Raw genomic sequence first — 20,925 nt, forward strand, 5'->3', positions numbered from 1 at the left:
GAAATGAAATGGGAATTACATTTCTTTACCGGAGCATGTGGTATCAATTGCAATTCTTATCTTGCCTTTTCACACACTCTCAGTTGCTTTGTACCCCCTGTTCTTTATACAATCTATTATCATTTTGAAAGCAAGTATACCCGTAGGTTTTGCTACTAGCAAGTAATGTTTTTTTAAATAACATTTTATGGCTAAGGGCCTGATTATTCAGTGTGTTCTTTCACACCTAAGCACAATTTAAGTAAACAAAAACATAATTTGAGTGGTCAAAAATCAGTTCTGATTAATAGAACATAAAATGGCTAAGCATTATTATCTTTATAAATGTTTTTGGCGGATACAGAAAGGTTTTGAGTATGGAGAAAATAAAAATTTCACAGATATGGCAGTGATGCGCAGCCAAAAGTTAGTCGGTAAAGGTTTCTGAAAACCCCAAAACGTATAACTTGTGGGGAGGCATCCATAATTTCCATAACGATTCCTTCCATGGAGCCTCATGCAAATTTACTCTTGTCAAGAGCAGGAATCAACCTATTTAGAGGTTGATAATGGAGAAACTGCACCATATCACTCTATGATGCAGGGGATAGGGTGTCTCTAATACACACCATCACTAAAAGAGTGGAAAGCCTCCATCATCATCAAACATAAACAAAGTGAGCAATATTAAAGGCGGTGTATTAGTTGATACTTTAAATTGGCTTTGAATATTTGCAATGAGGGAGCAAGTCTTATGTGGGTTGCAGGTAAGATACTAATAGTATTCTTTTAGAATATGTGCTAGATTATGGAATTTTAATAAAATGGGGAGTTTTGAGAAGTAGTTTAGATTTATTACTTAGGTTGTGGTAAGGTGGCATTAAAGTGTATCACTTTGTATGGGGCATAAGCTACATCATTGGGGTAGAGAGAGTTTCAAGTATTGTCATTCAGGTAGTTCAATGGAGTAATTCTTTTGAAGCTTCTTACGTGAATGCTCATCCTGGCTGCAGAGTGCAAGACAACCTTGAGGGAGTTTAGTCAGGACATAGCTATCCCTATTGATAGGAAGATCCCATATTCTATGCAACATTTTACCAGTAACTACACATCAGCTTTGAAGGTATGTTTGGGGATGAAGGATATGATGTTACAAAGCAGCTTAAATTGCAATCTACTGCACTCAGATCAAGATTATGAGGGGCAAAAGCTCTGAACCTCTACACAAATCTCGTTTTGCTCAGGGGTCAAAATTCCAGGTTGTGTGAAATTTACCATAACTGGTAATCACCAGGTGCAATAAAGTTCTACGTTAACCCCTTCCATGCTGATGACGAACCCCCGCCTTCATGCACTACGGTGCTCGTGTGCTGATGATGGCTGGGGTTCGTCACGGCCCGCCCCTGTTCGTGCTGTTTACAGCACACCGGGGAATCGCGGCCACATGGAAAGGGTTACATTTTGGCACATCAAACCTGCCAAAATCCAAACGTGGAAAAGTAAACAGTACTTACCATGACATAGAGCATGGGGTAGTGAACCTCTTCTCTGGCCTTTTGATTTTTTTTGTATATAGTGCTGGCCAGGTCACTGCGGTTAGGAGGGCCATGTGAGAAAGTCATGGCTTCATGTGCCTGGCCATTTATGATTTAAAAAAGTTCTCTTGGACTGTGTTTGAGCATTGTGAAATTTGAGACCTAAAACAAAGGACTTTGACTGGAGAAGGAGCTTTTATAAGCTTTTCTTTCTGTGAGCAGTAAACTAAGTTTGGAGAATGAGGGGGTTTTCTCTAGCTCCATTCATTGGTCTGTAGAATCTTACTTTGACTGTTAACCTCATTGTTGAACTAGCGAGCTGACATTTTTAGATATTTGTACTTACATCTGACCAGAGCATGATTATTACATATTGTGAATATTTAATCATGCTTGATTAGTTTAGAGGGGACAGCAGAGAGAGGTCTATCCCATCTGAGAGAGAGGAACATGGAGTCTAATGTGTTACGATTGATGCCCTTTGCATCTCTGACATTTGTTTTGGTAGCACCTTTCCATTCTCAAATCAGTGTCAATTTGAGTGAGGCTTTGGTATAACCAGTCAAAATAAGAGATTAAAGATACTAATGTAGTCAAGATTAGACCTTACTAGACCAAATGTAGCATCTTTTTTGTGGGTAGGAAAATTGCAGCAATGTGTAAAGCCATTTTCTAAGATGAAAGAATTGAAGTGTTTAATGGCAGTGTCTACCAGTGTGTTCCAATAGAGGTAAACATCTCTGAGAAAGATGTGCTTACAGGTTGATAGTAGCTGAGTGTCATGAAGTCTATAAGGTCTTCACAAAATAGGTTGTTCTGCATGGGTGTGATAATTGCTGTGAACTGTATCATAAGAGAACATGGCAGTACCAATATTAACAGTAAGAGGTTTGAAGGTCTACACTACCTGGAAATCATCTATCAGCTTGAAGTGTAATGATCCTTTATAATATTATCTGACCCACTACCTGTTTCATCAGGTCATGATTATGTTGTAGCTGAGTGACAGAAAGATATCAAACAGAAACATGGATGACTTTGAGCAAGATAACTTAGTTGTCCAAAATGGTCTCCAAAATTGTAGGAGTGGGAGGTGGGTAGCTGCCAAATTCAATATTGCATGCATACAGTTTATCTTGCACGCATGATAAGTACTGTATCTTGTACTGTGCTATTTATTAGAGCGTGGATAGTAATAAAGGTGTCTGTGCATATAGCTATGATTCAGCCCATGACTTCTAGTTCTGGTAATGGTGGGAATGTGAAGAGAGATGTTGCCAAGTGTTTGGTGTCAGGGTTTAAAATTTAAAATCGGGACCTCTCTGGTGTAAACTGAATTAGTAGTTCACTGTCTTGAGAGAAGCCAGGGACTGAGATACAGGGAACACTAAGATGTGGGTGTGGTCCTTTGTTAATTGTAGTAAGAGGAGTGTGAAAGGTTTTCCACCAGCACATCAGACCAAAATCTAACTGAAATGTCAAGGTCAAAATATTTTGATTACCAGAATATTAATGACTAAATATATTGAAGGTCTTATATAATTTTTAAAGTGTTTTACTACAATATAAAAGGTTAGTAATGTTGTATTATTGTATTTTTAAAATGTTTAATGGTAATACATTTCTTTTTTTAAAAATATTGTTATGTATTTTTGGGTTGTTGGCTTTATGGGCCAATTGGGTATCTAGTGTTATTTAAATGAATATAATTATTGTTAATTAATTACATTTGATGTTTTTGTTATATCTCTTAATTCTCACTTATTTGTTGAATGTTTAATAAATGATTACATTTTATTTCTGGATGTTGGGTTTATTAGGGGCTGTTTGTTTTTATTCATTGATATTAATTAATGTAAATTGTTTAGTAAGTTCTTATTTTTTAATAGTTATTTTTGTGAGTAAATATAAATGATTTTATATATTAAATATTTTGTTTTAAAGTGGACTTTGGGATATATTAGTGATTGGGTTGGTGTGTTAATCAAAATATTTCCACAATTACATTAACTGATTAATATATCGATTGTGCTACTTTTAAAATAAATTGCCATTTGAATTAAAATATGTATTAATGTTATTGTTGGTATATTTGAGTTTTTCAGTTAAAATAATTATTTTATAATTAAGAATTATGCTAAAATTGATATATGTTGTATTGAAAATGTGAAATTACAGGAAATAATTATACCATGGTATTGAGATTTCTTATGCGTGCATGTGTTATGGGTGAATTTGAGGTACACTGTTTATTTAAAAGAATACTTTGTTCATTTTTTAAATGCTATTTCAGATAAATTGAACAATAGGCATGAATAATATACATTACAAAAATATGGTATATCTACAATTGCTAAATCATTTATAGGGTTTTAAAATATTTTAAATAGGTAATTAATTTATATGCATGTAATGAACTTGACCCCTAACTCTCAAAATATATTCACTTCTCTTATTATTTGCTAGACTGAAGTTATAATACTAAATTTGAGTCCCTCCAGTGAATACACTTCCCCAAAACCTATTTTGGACTAGAATTAAGTGAGTAATGTGATACCCCCACCCCCAACCCCCAATGTATGCACTTTTTCCAAAGTTTGGTAGACTGGAGTTAGAATAGTAGATCTGCTGCCCCTCCCCCACGCCACCATGTGTGGATTTTTCCCCTTACTTCTTGGCACTGAAGTAATAACAGTAAATCCTATCCCTTCCCTCCCCACAGTGTATTAATTGTCCACAATGTTTGTTGGATTACAGTCAAAATAGTACATTTAAAAGAATACCCCCAAATGTATAATCTAGTTTTTGTTAGATTTGAGTTAGAATATTAACTCTGATCCCATCAATATTTATAATTTTCCCAAAACATGTTAGACTAGTGTTAGAGTAGTAAATATTCAACTCAAATGTATACACTTTCTTCCACATTTATTAAACTGGAGTAATAAGTCCAAATCTCAAACCCTCTAATTTTTCTAGCTTCCAAATGTTTTTTGAACTGTAGTTAGAATAGTATATTCAACCCTCCTATGTATGTATTTTCCCCACATTGTGTGTATGTTTGCAAATTCAGTGGTGTTTTGATTTTTTGCTTATTTTTCTTGTTTTGAGATTGGAGTTAGTTATTATTATTTTTTCATTTAGTATTTCTATAAACTGTTTTGAAAACTACATATTTAAGAGTTCATGTTTTTCAATATTTGTTATTCAATATTTTTGCATTGCAATACTTTAATGATCTATATTACGTCATTCAACTGAGTGAAGCTCATACTTGGGTGAGATAACCACATTGAGTGTGATTTGAGCAGTATTAGAGAGATGTCCTCTAAGCTAGAGTTTGTGTAATGCAATAAAACATTGTAGAATGTTTTTAGCTTTTGATGCAGGACTTCAAATTCTTGTTTAGAGGTATCAGTGTGTGGGGACTGATGGGGTGGACCTGTACAGAACTCGTAAAGTAAAGTGGTGAGAAAATAGGGAGACAGTGGTGACTGGTGTGGAAAGGATTGTTTGTTTACCAACAAGGACAGAGTAGCGTGTTTCATAGTGGCTCCAGGGGTACCAAGAGATATTTGTCACTGACTTGTTGTATATGGCATCGATGGTGATATTCCCGTATCCGGCAACCATTCCACGCTCCGACTCAGCGGTGGCAGACAGCCATTGCTGTGCTCCATAGGCGGCCTTACCCGCCCATCTTCCCCTCTCAAAACTTTGGACATAAGACGATATTCTCCTGAGAAACTACCATATCGATTCTTGTTCCATTACGTAAACCCGACTTGGACAGGGTTGGAAGTATCACCGGTCCCCCGATACCATTTTGTCTCACAAGAGATCAACCCTGAAGAGTCACAGATAACTATCCGCTGACGAAAAACGTGTTGGTTGGCCTTTTTCCCCAGTTGATCTCCTTCTGATAGGAGCACCAGTTGTGAAAAGGAATAAAAATCTTTGAGAGAATACTTTCTGGTGACGTTCTCATCCTTTGTTGTTTTAATATGCGATACAATTCACAACATTTCACCCTCAATTTGTGTGCTCTGGACTTGGCTTGGTGATATTGGTCACTGTCTGGGTGTCCGTGTGTTGGCTGTGGGTGAGGAAATATAAGTGAGGGTGTAGGGGAAGGATCTATGTGAGAGGGAGAGGCCTTAAATCAAGTATTTCAGGTGGTTAAAGATTGTGATAATGTGGAAAAGGCAAAACTCCTTAAATGCCAATGACTTAAAGTTTGTATACTTTTTAGCTTACTTTTCATCACAGGCCCTACCTTGAAGTACCCTCTTCTATATATGCAACACAGATTTTAGCATTTGTATTTCAATATATATTTTCAGTAGAATCAGTATTTCGCAATTTGCATGCTGGTAACAACACAAACACATACATTTCATTTTACATTTTAGAACTGCCTCGTGGGCGTTTGTTCACTGAGGTACTTAAATATTTATGGTTCTAGTATCTTTTTTGCAATAAAAAATCTATGCACCATTTTTTGTTAATGTATTTTAGGTTCCTCAAATGGGGCTTATTTTGATTGCTGTTGCTTCTTGCAGAGCCACCTGCAGGTGCTATGATATTTCACACCTCTGAAGCCTCTTTAGAAAACTTGCACCATGTCGGGTGTTTTGGCATTTTAATGTGTGAGCAATGAATGTGCCTTTGAGCGCATCTGGCCTCGTCTATTTCAACGCTTGATAAAGTGAATGCAGTGTGTTGTTTTCAGATATAAACACACAATGCGACAATGCAGTGCAATGTAAATCTGCTGTGATAAATCTAACAAATGAAGTTACTTCACTCTAGTCGATTCAATAATGCTTCCCAGCATTCAAATTCAAATTCAAATTCAAAGATAGCTTTATTCGGTATTTTGACAAAAAACCATAAAAGCAGACATAAATTCAAAATACAAACATGGGCAGACTAAGTAACTTTCTCATTAAAAACTTATTACAAAAATACACATCATATAAACAAAACAGATGAAATTCTTAAGATGCATAAAATGGTTCTAAAATTCATTAAAAAGTTCATAAAATTCATACAATCTCCTGGGATACATATTTCATTTTCATAATTATGTATTATTTGATGTAATTAGGCACAATATAATACATTTTTATCCATAAGGTCCTAATCATTACACATGGTCCCTCTGCATTTTACGGTGAAGGTCAAGAATTTTATCGCTGTCACAATGGTAAGTTCATCTTGCATCATATACAGTCTGATCAGTGCAGTTTTGCAATTTCTCAAGCCCCATGTCTTTAGCAGTGGTAACAGGTATCTTTTTCTCCCCCACTGATAATACTTGCAGAATAAAATGCAGTGTATGTTTGACTGGTTGGATAGATCATCGCACAGGCATTTTATCAAGTTAACAGACCAATCATTCGGGGCAGGAAATGTTATTAACCTATAAAAAGACTCAGTCCTCATTCGTGTCAAAAGCATTCTATGGTAGCACAAATAGGTTGGCGCCAGATATGGATGAAGGCCCAAACCATGAAGGATGCTGCGGTGGGCTACAATGGTAGACTTATTCCCATCTAGATACCATCTCCTTTCCTCCAATAAGTCAAGGCATGCCACTTTTAAAGCTTTTTTTGATATTCGTGAGCATGATGTGGGATTTAGATAGAGATCTGGTTTACCAATAGAGTTCAAGAACTTTTTAACATAGGCTAACCATGGCTGCTTACTAGAAGCGGATTGATTTAAACAGTCTTGAATTACTTCCCTATTGAAACCTGTATCTTCACATGTCCAGATCTTAAACCACAGCATAACTGGCGCTATCTTTATCAGATCGGTGATATGAACTCTGTCAAGTTCGTTATGGCATATGGTGGTAGATGTAGAACAAGGGACTGATAAGAGGTGCCTCAGGAAAGCATTTTCCACTGTTTGTATTTGTGTGCAATCTGCCAGTCCCCAGATGCCAGCCCCGTATACAGCAGTGGACACACATTTAGCTGCGTAGATCTTGAGTAATATATCTACAGGTTTCCCGCCCAGTTTTTTAGCAAATTGTTTAACAGCGCCTATCGTGCGAGAAAAGGCCAGGTTCCGGGAGGTTATTGCTGGTGACCATGTGCCCCTATTATTGAAAATGATACCTAGATAGGAAAATGTTTTAGTCATGGCTATCTTTGTGTTGTTGACAAAGGTTTTACAGTCTGGTATGTTTTTTCTCATAGTACATGACATTGTGAATGTTTTTCCCTCATTTATTTTTAGACCTCTAGTGCTCATAAAAGTTGAGTATCCCGTTAGGGCCTTCTGGAGGCCCAGCTGTGTGCGAGCCATGATCACCGCATCATCAGCGTATAATAGTAGTGGTACTGAGATGCCATTTATTTTAGGGTAATCCACTACAAGATCATTTAAAAAGTCGGCTACCTCATTAATGTATAAATTAAAAAGGAATGGCGCAAGGATGCAGCCCTGTCAAACACCCTTTTCTATTGGGAATTTTCTAGTTCGCTCTCCGTTTTTGCCGTATCTGACCGTGGCACCTGCATCTCTGTACAATTCCTGTATAAAATATAAAATGTTTTTATCTATCCCCAATTTAACCAAGGTTTTCCATAGCACACTATGGTCTAAACAATCAAAAGCCGAGGTTAAATCAACGAATGTTAGGAACAGATTCCCTTTTTTTACTCCAATATATTTGTTCATTATTAGGGCCAGGTTTAAACCCTGCTCTACAGTGCCTACACCAGTTTTAAAGCCATATTGGAATTTCGAAAGAATCCCTTTGCTCTTGGACCAGGTTTGTAATTTAGTTAACAACACTCTACCTGCGACTTTCATCAGGGTATCTAGCAAGGAAATAGGGCGATAGCATTTTGGGTCCTGCCTGTCCCCTTTTTTAAATATTGGGATTACTATAGCTTCGTGCCATGTATCGGGAAAACCTATTTTACTATACGCATTTATTACATTTGCTAGTAGAGGAGCCCAAAGATCTACATTTTCTTTGAATAAATCAATGGGAACTCCATCTGGGCCAGGGGCCTTTAAATTAGCACTCTGGGTAATTGCTAGCTCAACCTCTAGAGGGGTAATAACTACATTTAATGGGAAACTACCTTGCATCAGTGCATGTTCCACCTGCCTGGTAATCAAATCTTCTTGTGGGGTCGTAGCTATTAAATCTTTCTTATATAGGGAGGTAAAGTAATTAACCCAAACATCTTCCATTATGGCTATCTCCATAGAGTCAGCCTTGCTATCCGCGAAGAAGAAGGGGGCGTCAATTTCTTTCCAAAAAGAGATGTTATCCCGTAAGTCACTTGCCTTTATCAGGGCTTCCTAGGCTTGATTTTTCAGTTCGTCCTGTCTACTTCGAAGGGTCTGCTTGTAGGCTCGCCTGGCGTCCTTAACCAAGCTACTGTCTTTTGGGACAGTCTTTATTGCCTGTAGCAGGTCTTTATGGGCTTTGGTACAGGCGGAATTAAACCAGCCGCATACTCTCCTTTCTACCCCTGTCTTTTGTTTTTTAGTTAGCCTGTCATTTATAGTGGCAATTATCCTGCCATAGGCCACTATAATTAGCTGGGGATTAATATTACATTCTAAGCAGGTCGAGAATTGTTTCAATTCTTTCTGGAATAAGTCCTTCAAGAAATATGTGGAGTCAATTTTTGCCCATTTTATGGCATATCCATTTTTCCTTGCCAACGACACCGAGTGACCGTGAAGGATACTAGATGTACTTGTTGTAAGGCTCCCGGGCTTTCCTACAGAGATACTGGCGCTAATCGGAAAGTGATCACTTAATGCCAGATCTTCCGTATTAAACTCCTCCAAACAGCCCTGGTTCCTATTTGACACTAAGATGTAGTCGATTACAGTGCCTGACCCTCGGCCAAAAAAGGTTGTCTGAAATGCTACAGGTGGCTCACAGAGTTCGTTAGCAAAACCCAAATCCCAATCATGCATAAGTTGATTTAACATGTTACCCAGAGTAGAATGTTCAAAGTGTGTGGTGGGATCCCCTCTTAAATTATAAATGCCACAATTTTTTGTGGCACTCTAAGGACATAGATGGCAATTAAGATCTCCTGCTATAAGGGTACAATCTGCGTCCTGCCCGCCTCTCTTAAGCATTGTAGCGAGCTCAGCTATTAAGGCTTTGTGATCTGCTTTTGGCACGTTATTATACATGTTAATCAGAGAAAGGGACTGCCCATTTGCTTTAATCATAAGTCCTTGTAGTGATCTACCTACACCTACTTTGGATCCACTCGTGTGTGGTCAGTTTTGTATTACACAAACTAGAGACAAAAATACACAGACCCCCAGACCCTCTGCCTCGATTGCCCTGTATCGACGGTATATAGAAGGTGCTAAAGCCCTCAATATGGGTCTCCTCCTGATCCCAGCACTCCTGTAAGCAAATTATATCCTGCTTTTCCATAAAGGTTAAAAATAACTGGTCCCTTGATTTTTTATTTAGCCCTGCAATATTCCAGGAAGTTATTTTTAAATTGGATTTATGTGAGCTGGCTTCTGCCGTCAGCGTCTGAGGAGTTAACATCTCCATGCCCTCCATGCTATGTTCTATCTCCTTTTGGGTTTGTGTAGTGTCCCGCAAGCTTGTGAGTATAGTCCCACCATTGAATTTCTCTTGGGCTAAAGATCCTTCCCCTCTTAAGACCTTAATTAATTGATCTGGTGATTGCTGGACTAGTAATAGTGCTTTCCCCGCTGGGGAATCGGGTATATTCCCTATTGGCAGGATGTTAACGTTAAGAGTCTGGGGATCATCATTGTGGGTCTCAGCTGAGGTGACTGAGTTATTTCCTTTCCCATTTGTTGTCATTCTTGGTCAATCGACCATGTCTAGGCAGTCATACCTATTCCTTGTGGGGGCCCCCCTCCAGAAGTCAGGATTTGGATTTTCTCTTCTAGGTAACCAGGGACGAGCATCCCACCCTCTATTCCAGTAGTTATTGCTGTTCCTATTTCTATTTCTATTGTAGTGCCCCACCTGTGTCCACGGCCAGTCCTGGACTTCCTCCCAACTGGTAGAGTCGCCATAGTTAAAAGTATTTAAAGGTGGATAAAAGAAGGAGAGACGCTGTACGTCAATCCCCCCCCTTTTTTCCAAAGCTGGCCATGAGGAAATATAGATAGATATAAACAAACAATGGTCCAAAGCCTATTGATTACAACTGGTGACTCAATCAAACAATGACTCAATTTCCTTTTTTTGAGCAACAATATTCAATTTGCCCAATAGTGTATCAATACATTATATTGAGAGAAAACCTAACACCACGGTTAAAGAAAAATATATATATATTTATTTTTCATTTCTTAAATTAGCATTTTTTATATATTCATACTAATTACATATGTTCTGAAGTGAGTAAAAACAGATAGGTTGCCCCAAAGGGAGCGTGCAAATAAAGAAAAGATGTGCTCAAAAGGGGGTTGAAACGGATGAAGGGAAAACACAGTGATGAACAAGGAGAAAAAATATTCACATTATTTTTCAACCAATACTGGACATATAATTTGTCCCATTGAAAACCTGGCCAAGATGTTATTTACAAATCACAACATTGTCTTATATTTGCACTAGCAACAATGTAGTAAAATAGCTGGTCCAAGGTTATGAAAGAAAGGTGTCGACGTTTCGACTCGTCTTATCCCAACGGTGATTTAGACCTGGGGATTGCGAGTCTTCATCAGGACTGTAGGAACTGGGGCAACCAAGGGAATTTTTAATTTACCCCTTCTGGAAAGAGCAAGCGTAGGGAGGAGATCCAATTCCACACTTCCCACAAGATAAATCCTTATTCAAGTTGGAAAGGGCGGTACCTCATTTTAGGGTGACTGGCAAAGGTTTTTACCTTGGTATGAGGTATGAGCCAGGGTCAAACTTTTATGTTGACCATTCGGATTGTGTTTTAATCCAATCTACCCCACAACAGAAAATGGGGGCATTAGTGTCCTTATTTTGAAGTCAAGGATTCTAATATGCTTCTTGGCAGATACATAGTGATTCAATAATGATTCCTAATCGTTATCAGCTAGCCGCCCGTAGGTCGTCACACTCGCACTGCAAAGCCTCTCTGTGCCTTCGGAGAAGGATGCCGGTCAGTCGTCACAAATGCAAAACAAAGCCTCTCTGTGCCTTCGGAGAGAGACGCCGTCATGAGGAAATATAGTCAGCTGTAGCAGGGTCCTCACAGTTGAGTATGATGCAGTCACCCTGCAAACTTTTTTTGGTATCGCCAATCCAAAACACTCTTCTCATTGAGTTGATTCTACTGTGATTAGATGATTGGAGAGGTCTATTTTGACTCAACCACTGCAATACCTTGTTACGCAGGGACCATGGGGGTTCGTCTGTACCATCTGCCAACTCGGGGACCCCAGTAAGAATGACGGTGTATGGGGTCGCCTCAGGCGGCAGATGTATCAGACGCCTGTACCTAGCGCCTTTCCTCTCGTTGGCCTGTGGCTGGGATGGTTGTGTGGAAAATTAATACGGTTTGGTGAACATTATCTGCGCCATCTTCCCTTTGCCCCGATGCCACCCTCTTTGTCACACACACCCACCACTTTAGCTGCCTTGACCAGAAACACCCTCTGCACACCCCTGACCCCCAGCACGGCTCTTCACCCACACAAGCACCCCCACGCACTGATCACTCCCGCTTTCACATGCCTTGCGCGTAAGCGGCAGCCATTTTGAGCACTATGGCCTCCCTGCCCTCGCTGATAGCCAGCGCGTCTCTCTCTCTCCTAACCTCGCAGGCATCCCTCGCACGCTGACAACCCCCCCCGCTCTCATATGCCTCGGGTCATAAACCCCTCTTCAGCGCAGCTCTGCCTCGGAATCCCATCCTGTTCCCAGCGCGACACCTCCCTTCATCCCTTTCATGGTCCCAAGTCCTTTGATACAAACCCCCTTTTCCTGTGTGCCCGTTTGTCTCCCCTGTTCCCAGGCCGCCACCTGGCCCTGCGGATACTGTTTATCACACCCCCGTACAGTAGGAAGCTTCCCCCTATCAAAGGACCCTCGAGTCGATCGAACACCCTTCACCCCATGAGATCCGATCAACTCCACACATTCCGTGAATCGGCGGAATGTCCAGCTGCGCGATAATCATCACCTGTTGTGACCGGGGTGGGGACTTCAACTGTAAATGTGTGGGAACGGACTTGAAGCGGGGATCCCTAGGATGCTTTTCCGTACATCAAAGTATTGACAAATGTGTGTTTCATGTAATAAAGCAATAAACCTGAGTATAAGAGGCCAGGCCTCAGAGATGCGGTTAGAGCACCTCGAGACGATACTTGCTGTCCGAATTGATGTGTTCTCCTCCGGAGAGAATAAACCCTCGTTTCCTGCCTTTCAGTCTCCAGCGCCTGCTTCTTCATTGATTAATATTTTGTGGGTAATAGAGGCGACACCGCCGGGCAACACAAAAGGGTCTTTGGTCACTGGTTGTCTAGCCACCCTTTTACAATTGGCGTCCCAAACGTGGGGCCCATCAGCGACTCGTGGATCCAGTGGGAGAGGTCCTGACGACAGAGTGAACGACTGCAACGATCGGGAGGTACCCTGTCCGATAGACCCTCGTCTGACAGCTGATCATCCGAACTTCACTGGTTCCGAACAGACCTCTCTCGAGTGATCTACGGTCCTGACTGGGAACCATCAGGAGTGCCGCGAGGAAGAAGAGGACGATCGGGCGCTGGATTCGGAAGACAAGAAACTGTCCATGCGGTCCGGGTAAGGTCGTGTAGACACGACGAAATAAGAAATTGTTTGATTGATTGAAAAAAAATACTAGTACTACCCTTTGTTAATTTATTTGGAGTTTCGCTGTCGGCAAACGGAGAAACAACCGGCTCTCCCTTTGCAAACAGTGAAAGATAGGTAACGCACCCGTCGTGCCTATCTTTCTCCCCCACTGATCGATTGCCCCTCCCCATTGATTAACTGTTACGGATTGTTTTCTGGAGATTCTCTGTCTGCAAACAGGAAAGAATAGGTTCCCTCTTTGCAGATAGTGAAAGGGTAGGTGACGCAGACCTTTTTGCGGGCCTACTTATTCTCCCCATTGACCATTTTTTTTTGATTGATATTGGTTCTTGAGGTATTCACTGCCTGCAAACAACGTAGAATTGAAATATTCTGTCTAGTCTTTGCACACAGTGATAAGATAGGTAGTGCTGACTATTGTCCCCATTGTGACCCGTCATGCCTGTCTTCTCCCCACTGATAGATAGCTGGTTCAGCCCGGACCGTTTATTAGAGGTGGACCATCTAGCTCCGCTGGAAGGCACCCCTAATAAAGAAATGTTCACAAAGTATGGATTAATTACCATAGCCTATAGTAAGCTATGGCACAAGTATACCAAAGCAAATCAAGAGAAACAATGGCCACTGGTAGGAACCTTCGATCTTGACAAATTAGAAACGTTAGAAATAGCCCTTCGTGGTAGCAAGACAACGCCCATTATGCTCGACAGTCTCGGTATGTGGCGCAAAGAAGCAACGCAACGAAAGGAAAGAGACGAAGTCAGAGTAGGTAAAGAAACACGACAGGCGACCTTCCAAGCGTCTGGTAGGCCAAAGGAAGGGGCAGCGACGACACAGTTCCAAGGATTAGACACAAAAAGGGAACAGTGTAAAGGGACGTACCGACAGAACAACCCCGAGACACAACGACCCGGAAGTAACCCCCGACACTACGCACAGGACGAACAGACTTAAGGCAAAACCAATGTGCTTTTTGTAAAAGACTCGGGCACTGGAAAGTCCAATGCCCGACTCTACGGAACATAGGTAAGAGCGGAGGGCCGACAGAAATAACAGGCCGGCAGAAAGGGAAAAGGCGCGAGACAAAGACGAATCAGACTAACACGGACAGGACAGATAGGACTACAACGTTTGATTATGCCCGATGGCACAGATTTCGTCAGACCAATTTCAATGACATGTTGGAGTTCTGGGACTGATTACTCCCCCCCCCCACTCTGAAAAACAAAAGCAATTACAGGCCTGCATAGACAACCCCCCATGCAAGAAATCTGTGCTCGTGGATACCCCGCCCCCATTACCCAGACATAAATACCTACCCCCACTGTAATGAGGTTCTCGTAGTAAAAGGATTCAAGGAAGCCAAGTCTCTGTTATATAATTTAAGATTTAATTACAATAAAGATAACACAAGACCAATGATAAATAGAAAAAACTAGTAAAACATTCTTTAAAGTAAAACTGTACTAATAGGAGCAATACAAAACATATTACGCTCACCCCGGAAGTTCCCAAAATGTAACAGGTCAACGGTCCCGCCCATCCGGAAGGTGAAACACACAGCACGTGTGGGGCGGGGCCTGCCGACAGCCATAGACCAAATAGGTCGCCGGCGAGAATGTACAGGAGACTCCACGGGCCCGGCGTGAAATGGTCTTCCCATTCTCTCCTTCCTGGGGCGGCGTCCCCCGGGCCACGAGTAGGGAGGGGGCGGATGCAGATGACCCCCTCCCTCGTATCTCCTGGTTCGGCCATCGCAAATTCCTCCGCTGAACTGGTGCAGGGGGGCTGGGAGGGAGAGGCGACGTGGACGAGCCTCTCCCACCTCCACAGGTAGGAGGTTTCCCAGCCCCGGCCCGGCGCCGAAATCCTCCAGCCGGGCGACGGATATACTTGTGCAACACAGAACGTACAATGTCCGACGGATCTATTTGCGTAGCACAGAACATACAATGTCCGACGGACCTATTTCCGCAGCACAGAACATACAATGTCCGACGAGCATACTTGCGCAGCACCGGACATACAATGGTCCTCCAGAGTACTCGCAGAGTCAGGGGTGTAGGGTGGTCATCATGTGCACCCCTGATTCAAAGGGACGGCGTGGGGTGCACTGGGAGAGGGAGGCGGCGTGAACGAGCCTCCCTCGGTGGAGGCGCCACCGCTGCACCCTAACGCCCTGAACCAAATGTCCTGCTTCAACGGCACGGCGTTCCATTTTTTTCGCCCCAAAGAAGTCTCTTCCACTCTTGAAGACGCGACGAAGGGCGGCTGCTGCAGGGTCTCAAAATGGCGTCTGGGCCCCCTGGAAGGCGGGTCTAGGCCGCTGGAGTAACTTTGTCTGGTATTGCAACTCGGGCGCTTGCCCGCCTGGGCACGAGCCCCCACCTCCGACAACATCCCCACAGCTTTGAAGATTCTACCAGAGTCCCAGAAGCCCTCGGCCCCTACAGGCTTCCGGTGGGGAACAACTGCCTTGATCACAAATGAAACGACCACGACATAGCCACAAGATGGTGGTGCTCTCGTGTCAGCACCAGCTTCAGTCTGAATCATCCGGGAATATTTTGTGGGCTAACGGATTCGAGTAAGTTCCGGCTGAACCTCAACGTGACCTGGTAGGGAAGATTCTACCTCCCTCCCCTTTTGATTGACGGTCCACATTACCAGCCCCTCTGTTAGCACAGGTTTTTGAACTGCCGAAAGGAATTCTGGTGCAACCAACCCGACATCGCCCAAAATGGCACCGGTATCAATAGGAACTTACGAACACCACGTGGTGTTCTTTAGCTAACGAGACTTGATGTTCTGAGATATGTATGTGAACCTTTGTACACTTGACGAAAAAGGGAGGAGGGTTCACTTGGCGAACATTTGAAAGGATCCCGTTAAAATGTTGATTTCAATGTACGATTTATTATGATATTTATTGTAACCGATACATAACGTAGCTTATGACGCACGCCCACGGTATACATCTAGGAAATGTGATTGCAATTAGTCTGACTGTGTTTCAATTTATGAAATAAATACCCTCGGATCCCTCAATTATTAAAAAGACGTTTTTAGTTTCTTGCAAATAACTAAGTAGACGTTTTTCAATGTTTTTAAATACTGCAAAATAGCCCCCCTACTGAATGTGCTTCCGTGTCCGACCAAATACGATTGCATTCACATATTTACTTACTGAACGATTATGCAAATAAAGGTTTTCCAAACTATGAACAGGTATCGCATACTTTTGTAAATGTGGGAATCGGCGGGAGGGCTATTCTGTGCGCAACCGTTTTGCTCTCTTTTTAAGGTTATTCGAAAATGGTTGTTCGGCCCTGGATTGATGATCGAATCTAAGGTATGATACGCTGCCTCCAAATATGCGACTAGGCTCAGGAACTAACGCATGAAGAAGGACCTCGACTTCTGAGAATGGGTAAAGTAAAGCGGTGTGAATGATAGAATGTTATAAAGGTATGGTGCTCGAAGGTACTAAGGGACAGGGTTGACCGAAGAACTGATATGCCTTAGAACATCACAGCTTTGGGAATGATTTAAGGATCCCGACGGCTAGATACATCTGCAAACCAGGTACCTCGCGCTAGGCGCCTCTGATTTCTCTTTTTAGCGTTTCCCTACACACGATCTATAATGCCACCCTCGAACCCCCCCATGAACAACCTATCACACTGCCCGCCCCCTTGACTTCAGAAACCAAGACCCTAGGGATTATATCCTGAGGAGATAAGACGAGTATGTGGTAAGTAAAGAACTTTTGTGCCCGTACCTTTGATATGCTCGAATGTTGTTCCCCCTCCCTTTCTTCCTTTTTCTCCCTCTACAGGTTACATTGGAATCACGACGAGGGTATAGTAAAAGATCTGGAGCCACGTCATGTCCGATACATGAAGCGGACCTACGCCGCAAGATGGCACCTAAAGACACCCAACTCAATGCATGTCCTTATGTACCCGGCCTAATGCTCTTCCGTCCCAAACTGCATGCTTCCTACATTCTAACGCAAACCCAAAATGTCTCATGTTGGGTAATGCACTGAATAGCCTAAATAGCACATGGCCACTCTCCATGTCACGCGTGTACTATTTAGCCTATTGTTGATCTCTCTCTCCCTCTCTATCTGTCTCTCTCTATCTTTCTCTCTCTATCTGTCTCTCTCTATCTATCTCTCTCTCTCTCTCACTCTCTCCTCCACTCTTTCACTCTTCCTAGCGACTGGCACCTAATTGGCGAACCACTACCCCTGGTGCACCACTTGATTGGCTCCAAATACCACAAGTATTTGCACAAATTTGTCTTAAATAAAAATTGCATCGATACCACGTTACTACCTCTCCTTTTCTGCTAAATATTGATGAAACCTAGATTGGCCGAAAAGAAAGGGACAGGTAAGACGACTAAGGTTCTCTAATCTGACCCATTTTGAGGGAACTACTTGTCAGTGGCATCCATGATAAAATATCTCTGGTAAACGCGACCTTCCCTGTCCCGAAATTATCTCAACACCCAAACAGTAAAAGTGATCGAGACATCCCCGTTTTCCCAGAATGCCCCCAGTTTTGTATCAGCTGCCCGGGACGAGAGTTGAAAAAAAAATGTCCCTTGCCCCAGTTCGCTATATTCCTAGTTGTTTTCCATTAGACCTCGCTCACCCCAAGGATGGGTTGAACAGTCATCGCAAGTCCGAGTTTTTAATAAAGTAGCCAGGTTGTAAGAAACTATGTAGAATTTAGAGTAATGTTTACGAAGTTAGAATTAAGTCAAAAATGAAAGAACTTGTTGCAAGTAAACCTGTTGAAAGTAAAATGTTTAGCCGAAAGATAGGATGCATTGATATAATGAAAAATCGTTTAGCCTATGTTCATTCCTCAGAAAGATACCTATCAGACCATGGTGAATAGCACGTTGCACTTTTCGTAAAATACAAAGCCCTGAAGAGCGGCATAAGCTTCGTAGGACTCGTACTAGGAAAGTGGGTCTCTGCCAGAAGAATTGACATGACTATGATAAAATGCAATGAATAAGTATCAGACTTCGTTCCACGACAATGAATGTAATACCAACAAAACGCCAAAGAAGTAGTAACGAAGGAAAGCTGTAAGGAACCCAGCAAACCTATCATCAATTATTTATACGTTGGCTGCAAAACCTCAATGTAACGGATGCTTACCCAGTTGCTTAGTGTTGGGAGAGAAATAGATTTATGTGATTACCTTTCTCTGCAAATTCTCTAAAGACTGTCTTTTCAAACTCATTTAAAGGAACTACTGTCGGAGGAGAAAGAGACCGGATGTGGGAGCACGCGGCCTGACTGCAGATCGTGGAACATCAGCGACATTGGCCAAGGCGAGACCGCAGCAGTAAGGAGTCGCAGGATAAGGCACTGATTCTGACAGAATGAAAAGAAAGGGCTGACCTGAGGCCCATGCTTCATGATCGACATGTGCCGGAAAGTCCCCGCTCTCTGAACCTGGTTATGGACCCGCCTGTCTAAAATTTTCCGTCCCCCTGGTCTGTTCCCGATCTGGCCCTGCTCCATCCCCTCCTCCTCCGACCTGCCATAAGGATTATTCACACACCCCCTCCCTCCACCTGAACTTTCAAAATCCTCTAAATCCTACTGTGCCATCCGGAGAAGGGTATTTGCTGCGCCAAAAGGGAGGGAGCTCCGACTAAGTAGACCACGAACTGTGTTAAAATCTCAGAACGGTGACCTAAACACCACCAAGGGTCACCCCATAGAGAAGCTAAACGAAGTATGTGGTTCTGCCCGCTACCGAGCACCTTGAAGCTGATGGAAGCAACAGGAAATACCCACCACAGAGACCCAAGAACAGACAGACTCCACAACTCAAAGACAATTGCACCCTTCACCACAATCCTTTTCTGTCTCCTTCTAATGACCACACTCTGGATTATGGAAGAAAATGCACCTGCTCCAAAACCGTAACGCATTTTCTCCCACGAGGTCTGGCGAAACAAAACAAAGACACTCTCCTGCCCGCAGACCTCCAACGACTCAACCCACATGGACATTCCTACTAAAGAACGAATTGTAATACAGGTGCTCAACAGTGCCAACAGAAAACAACAAAGAATGCTGAGAACTCACTAATAATGGTCCACGACCACAAGACACTGGAAACCCTGATTATTGTTTTTACTATGTCTCATTTCTCTCCCAACCGCCAGTGAATTGACTATGCTCCAACCGAGTACAAAAAGAACTTACTTACGTGGTATCCTATCGGTTCCTATTCCGAAATGACTATAAGCATCTTTGATCTGTTCCCAACGCTCTCACTACATAATTTTTGTCTGATATTGCATTACTATGACTTTCCTGCAACAAAGCTTAACGATGAGCCCGCCCACTAAGATGAAATTTTTTTTAAAAATGTCATGTTTATGTACAGTTCCTTCACCTGGGTTATCACTTCCTTACTTATGACCACCGCAGTAGACATAGATAGGAAATAGGCCAGCAAGATGTCTTAGAAATGTTAAAGGGAGGACTGTGGAAAATTAATACGGTTTGGTGAACATTATCTGCGCCATCTTCCCTTTGCCCCGATGCCACCCTCTTTGTCGCACACACCCACCACTTTAGCTGCCTTGACCAGAACCACCCTCTGCACACCCCTGACCCCCAGCACGGCTCTTCACCCACACAAGCACCCCCACGCACTGATCACTCCCGCTTTCACATGCCTTGCGCGTAAGCGGCAGCCATTTTGAGCACTATGATAGCCAGCGCGTCTTTCTCTCTCCTAACCTCGCAGGCATCCCTCGCACGCTGACAACCCCCCCCGCTCTCATATGCCTCGGGTCATAAACCCCTCTTCAGCGCAGCTCTACCTCGGAATCCCATCCTGTTACCAGCGCGACACCTCCCTTCATCCCTTTCATGGTCCCAAGTCCTTTGATACAAACCCCCTTTTCCTGTGTGCCCGTTTGTCTCCCCTGTTCCCAGGCCGCCACCTGGCCCTGCGGATACTGTTTATCACACCCCCGTACAGTAGGAAGCTTCCCCCTATCAAAGGACCCTCGAGTCGATCGAACACCCTTCACCCCATGAGATCCAATCAACTCCACACATTCCGTGAATCGGCGGAATGTCCAGCTGCGCGATAATCATCACCTGTTGTGACCGGGGTGGGGACTTCAACTGTAAATGTGTGGGAACGGACTTGAAGCGGGGATCCCTAGGATGCTTTTCCGTACATCAAAGTATTGACAAATGTGTGTTTCATGTAATAAAGCAATAAACCTGAGTATAAGAGGCCAGGCCTCAGAGATGCAGTTAGAGCACCTCGAGACGATACTTGCTGTCCGAATTGATGTGTTCTCCTCCGGAGAGAATAAACCCTCGTTTCCTGCCTTTCAGTCTCCAGCGCCTGCTTCTTCATTGATTAATATTTTGTGGGTAATAGAGGCGACACCGCCGGGCAACACAAAAGGGTCTTTGGTCACTGGTTGTCTAGCCACCCTTTTACAATTGAGCTTTGTGTATTATCTGTGGGGTGTCCTTCTGCTTGACTGGGTGAATGTTTGGCTCCACAGGAGCCGGGGTTTTTTGGGAGTTATCAATAATGC

This window comes from Lissotriton vulgaris, chromosome 3_1 (assembly GCF_964263255.1).
Source record: "Lissotriton vulgaris chromosome 3_1, aLisVul1.2, whole genome shotgun sequence".
Taxonomy (NCBI): Eukaryota; Metazoa; Chordata; class Amphibia; order Caudata; family Salamandridae; genus Lissotriton; species Lissotriton vulgaris.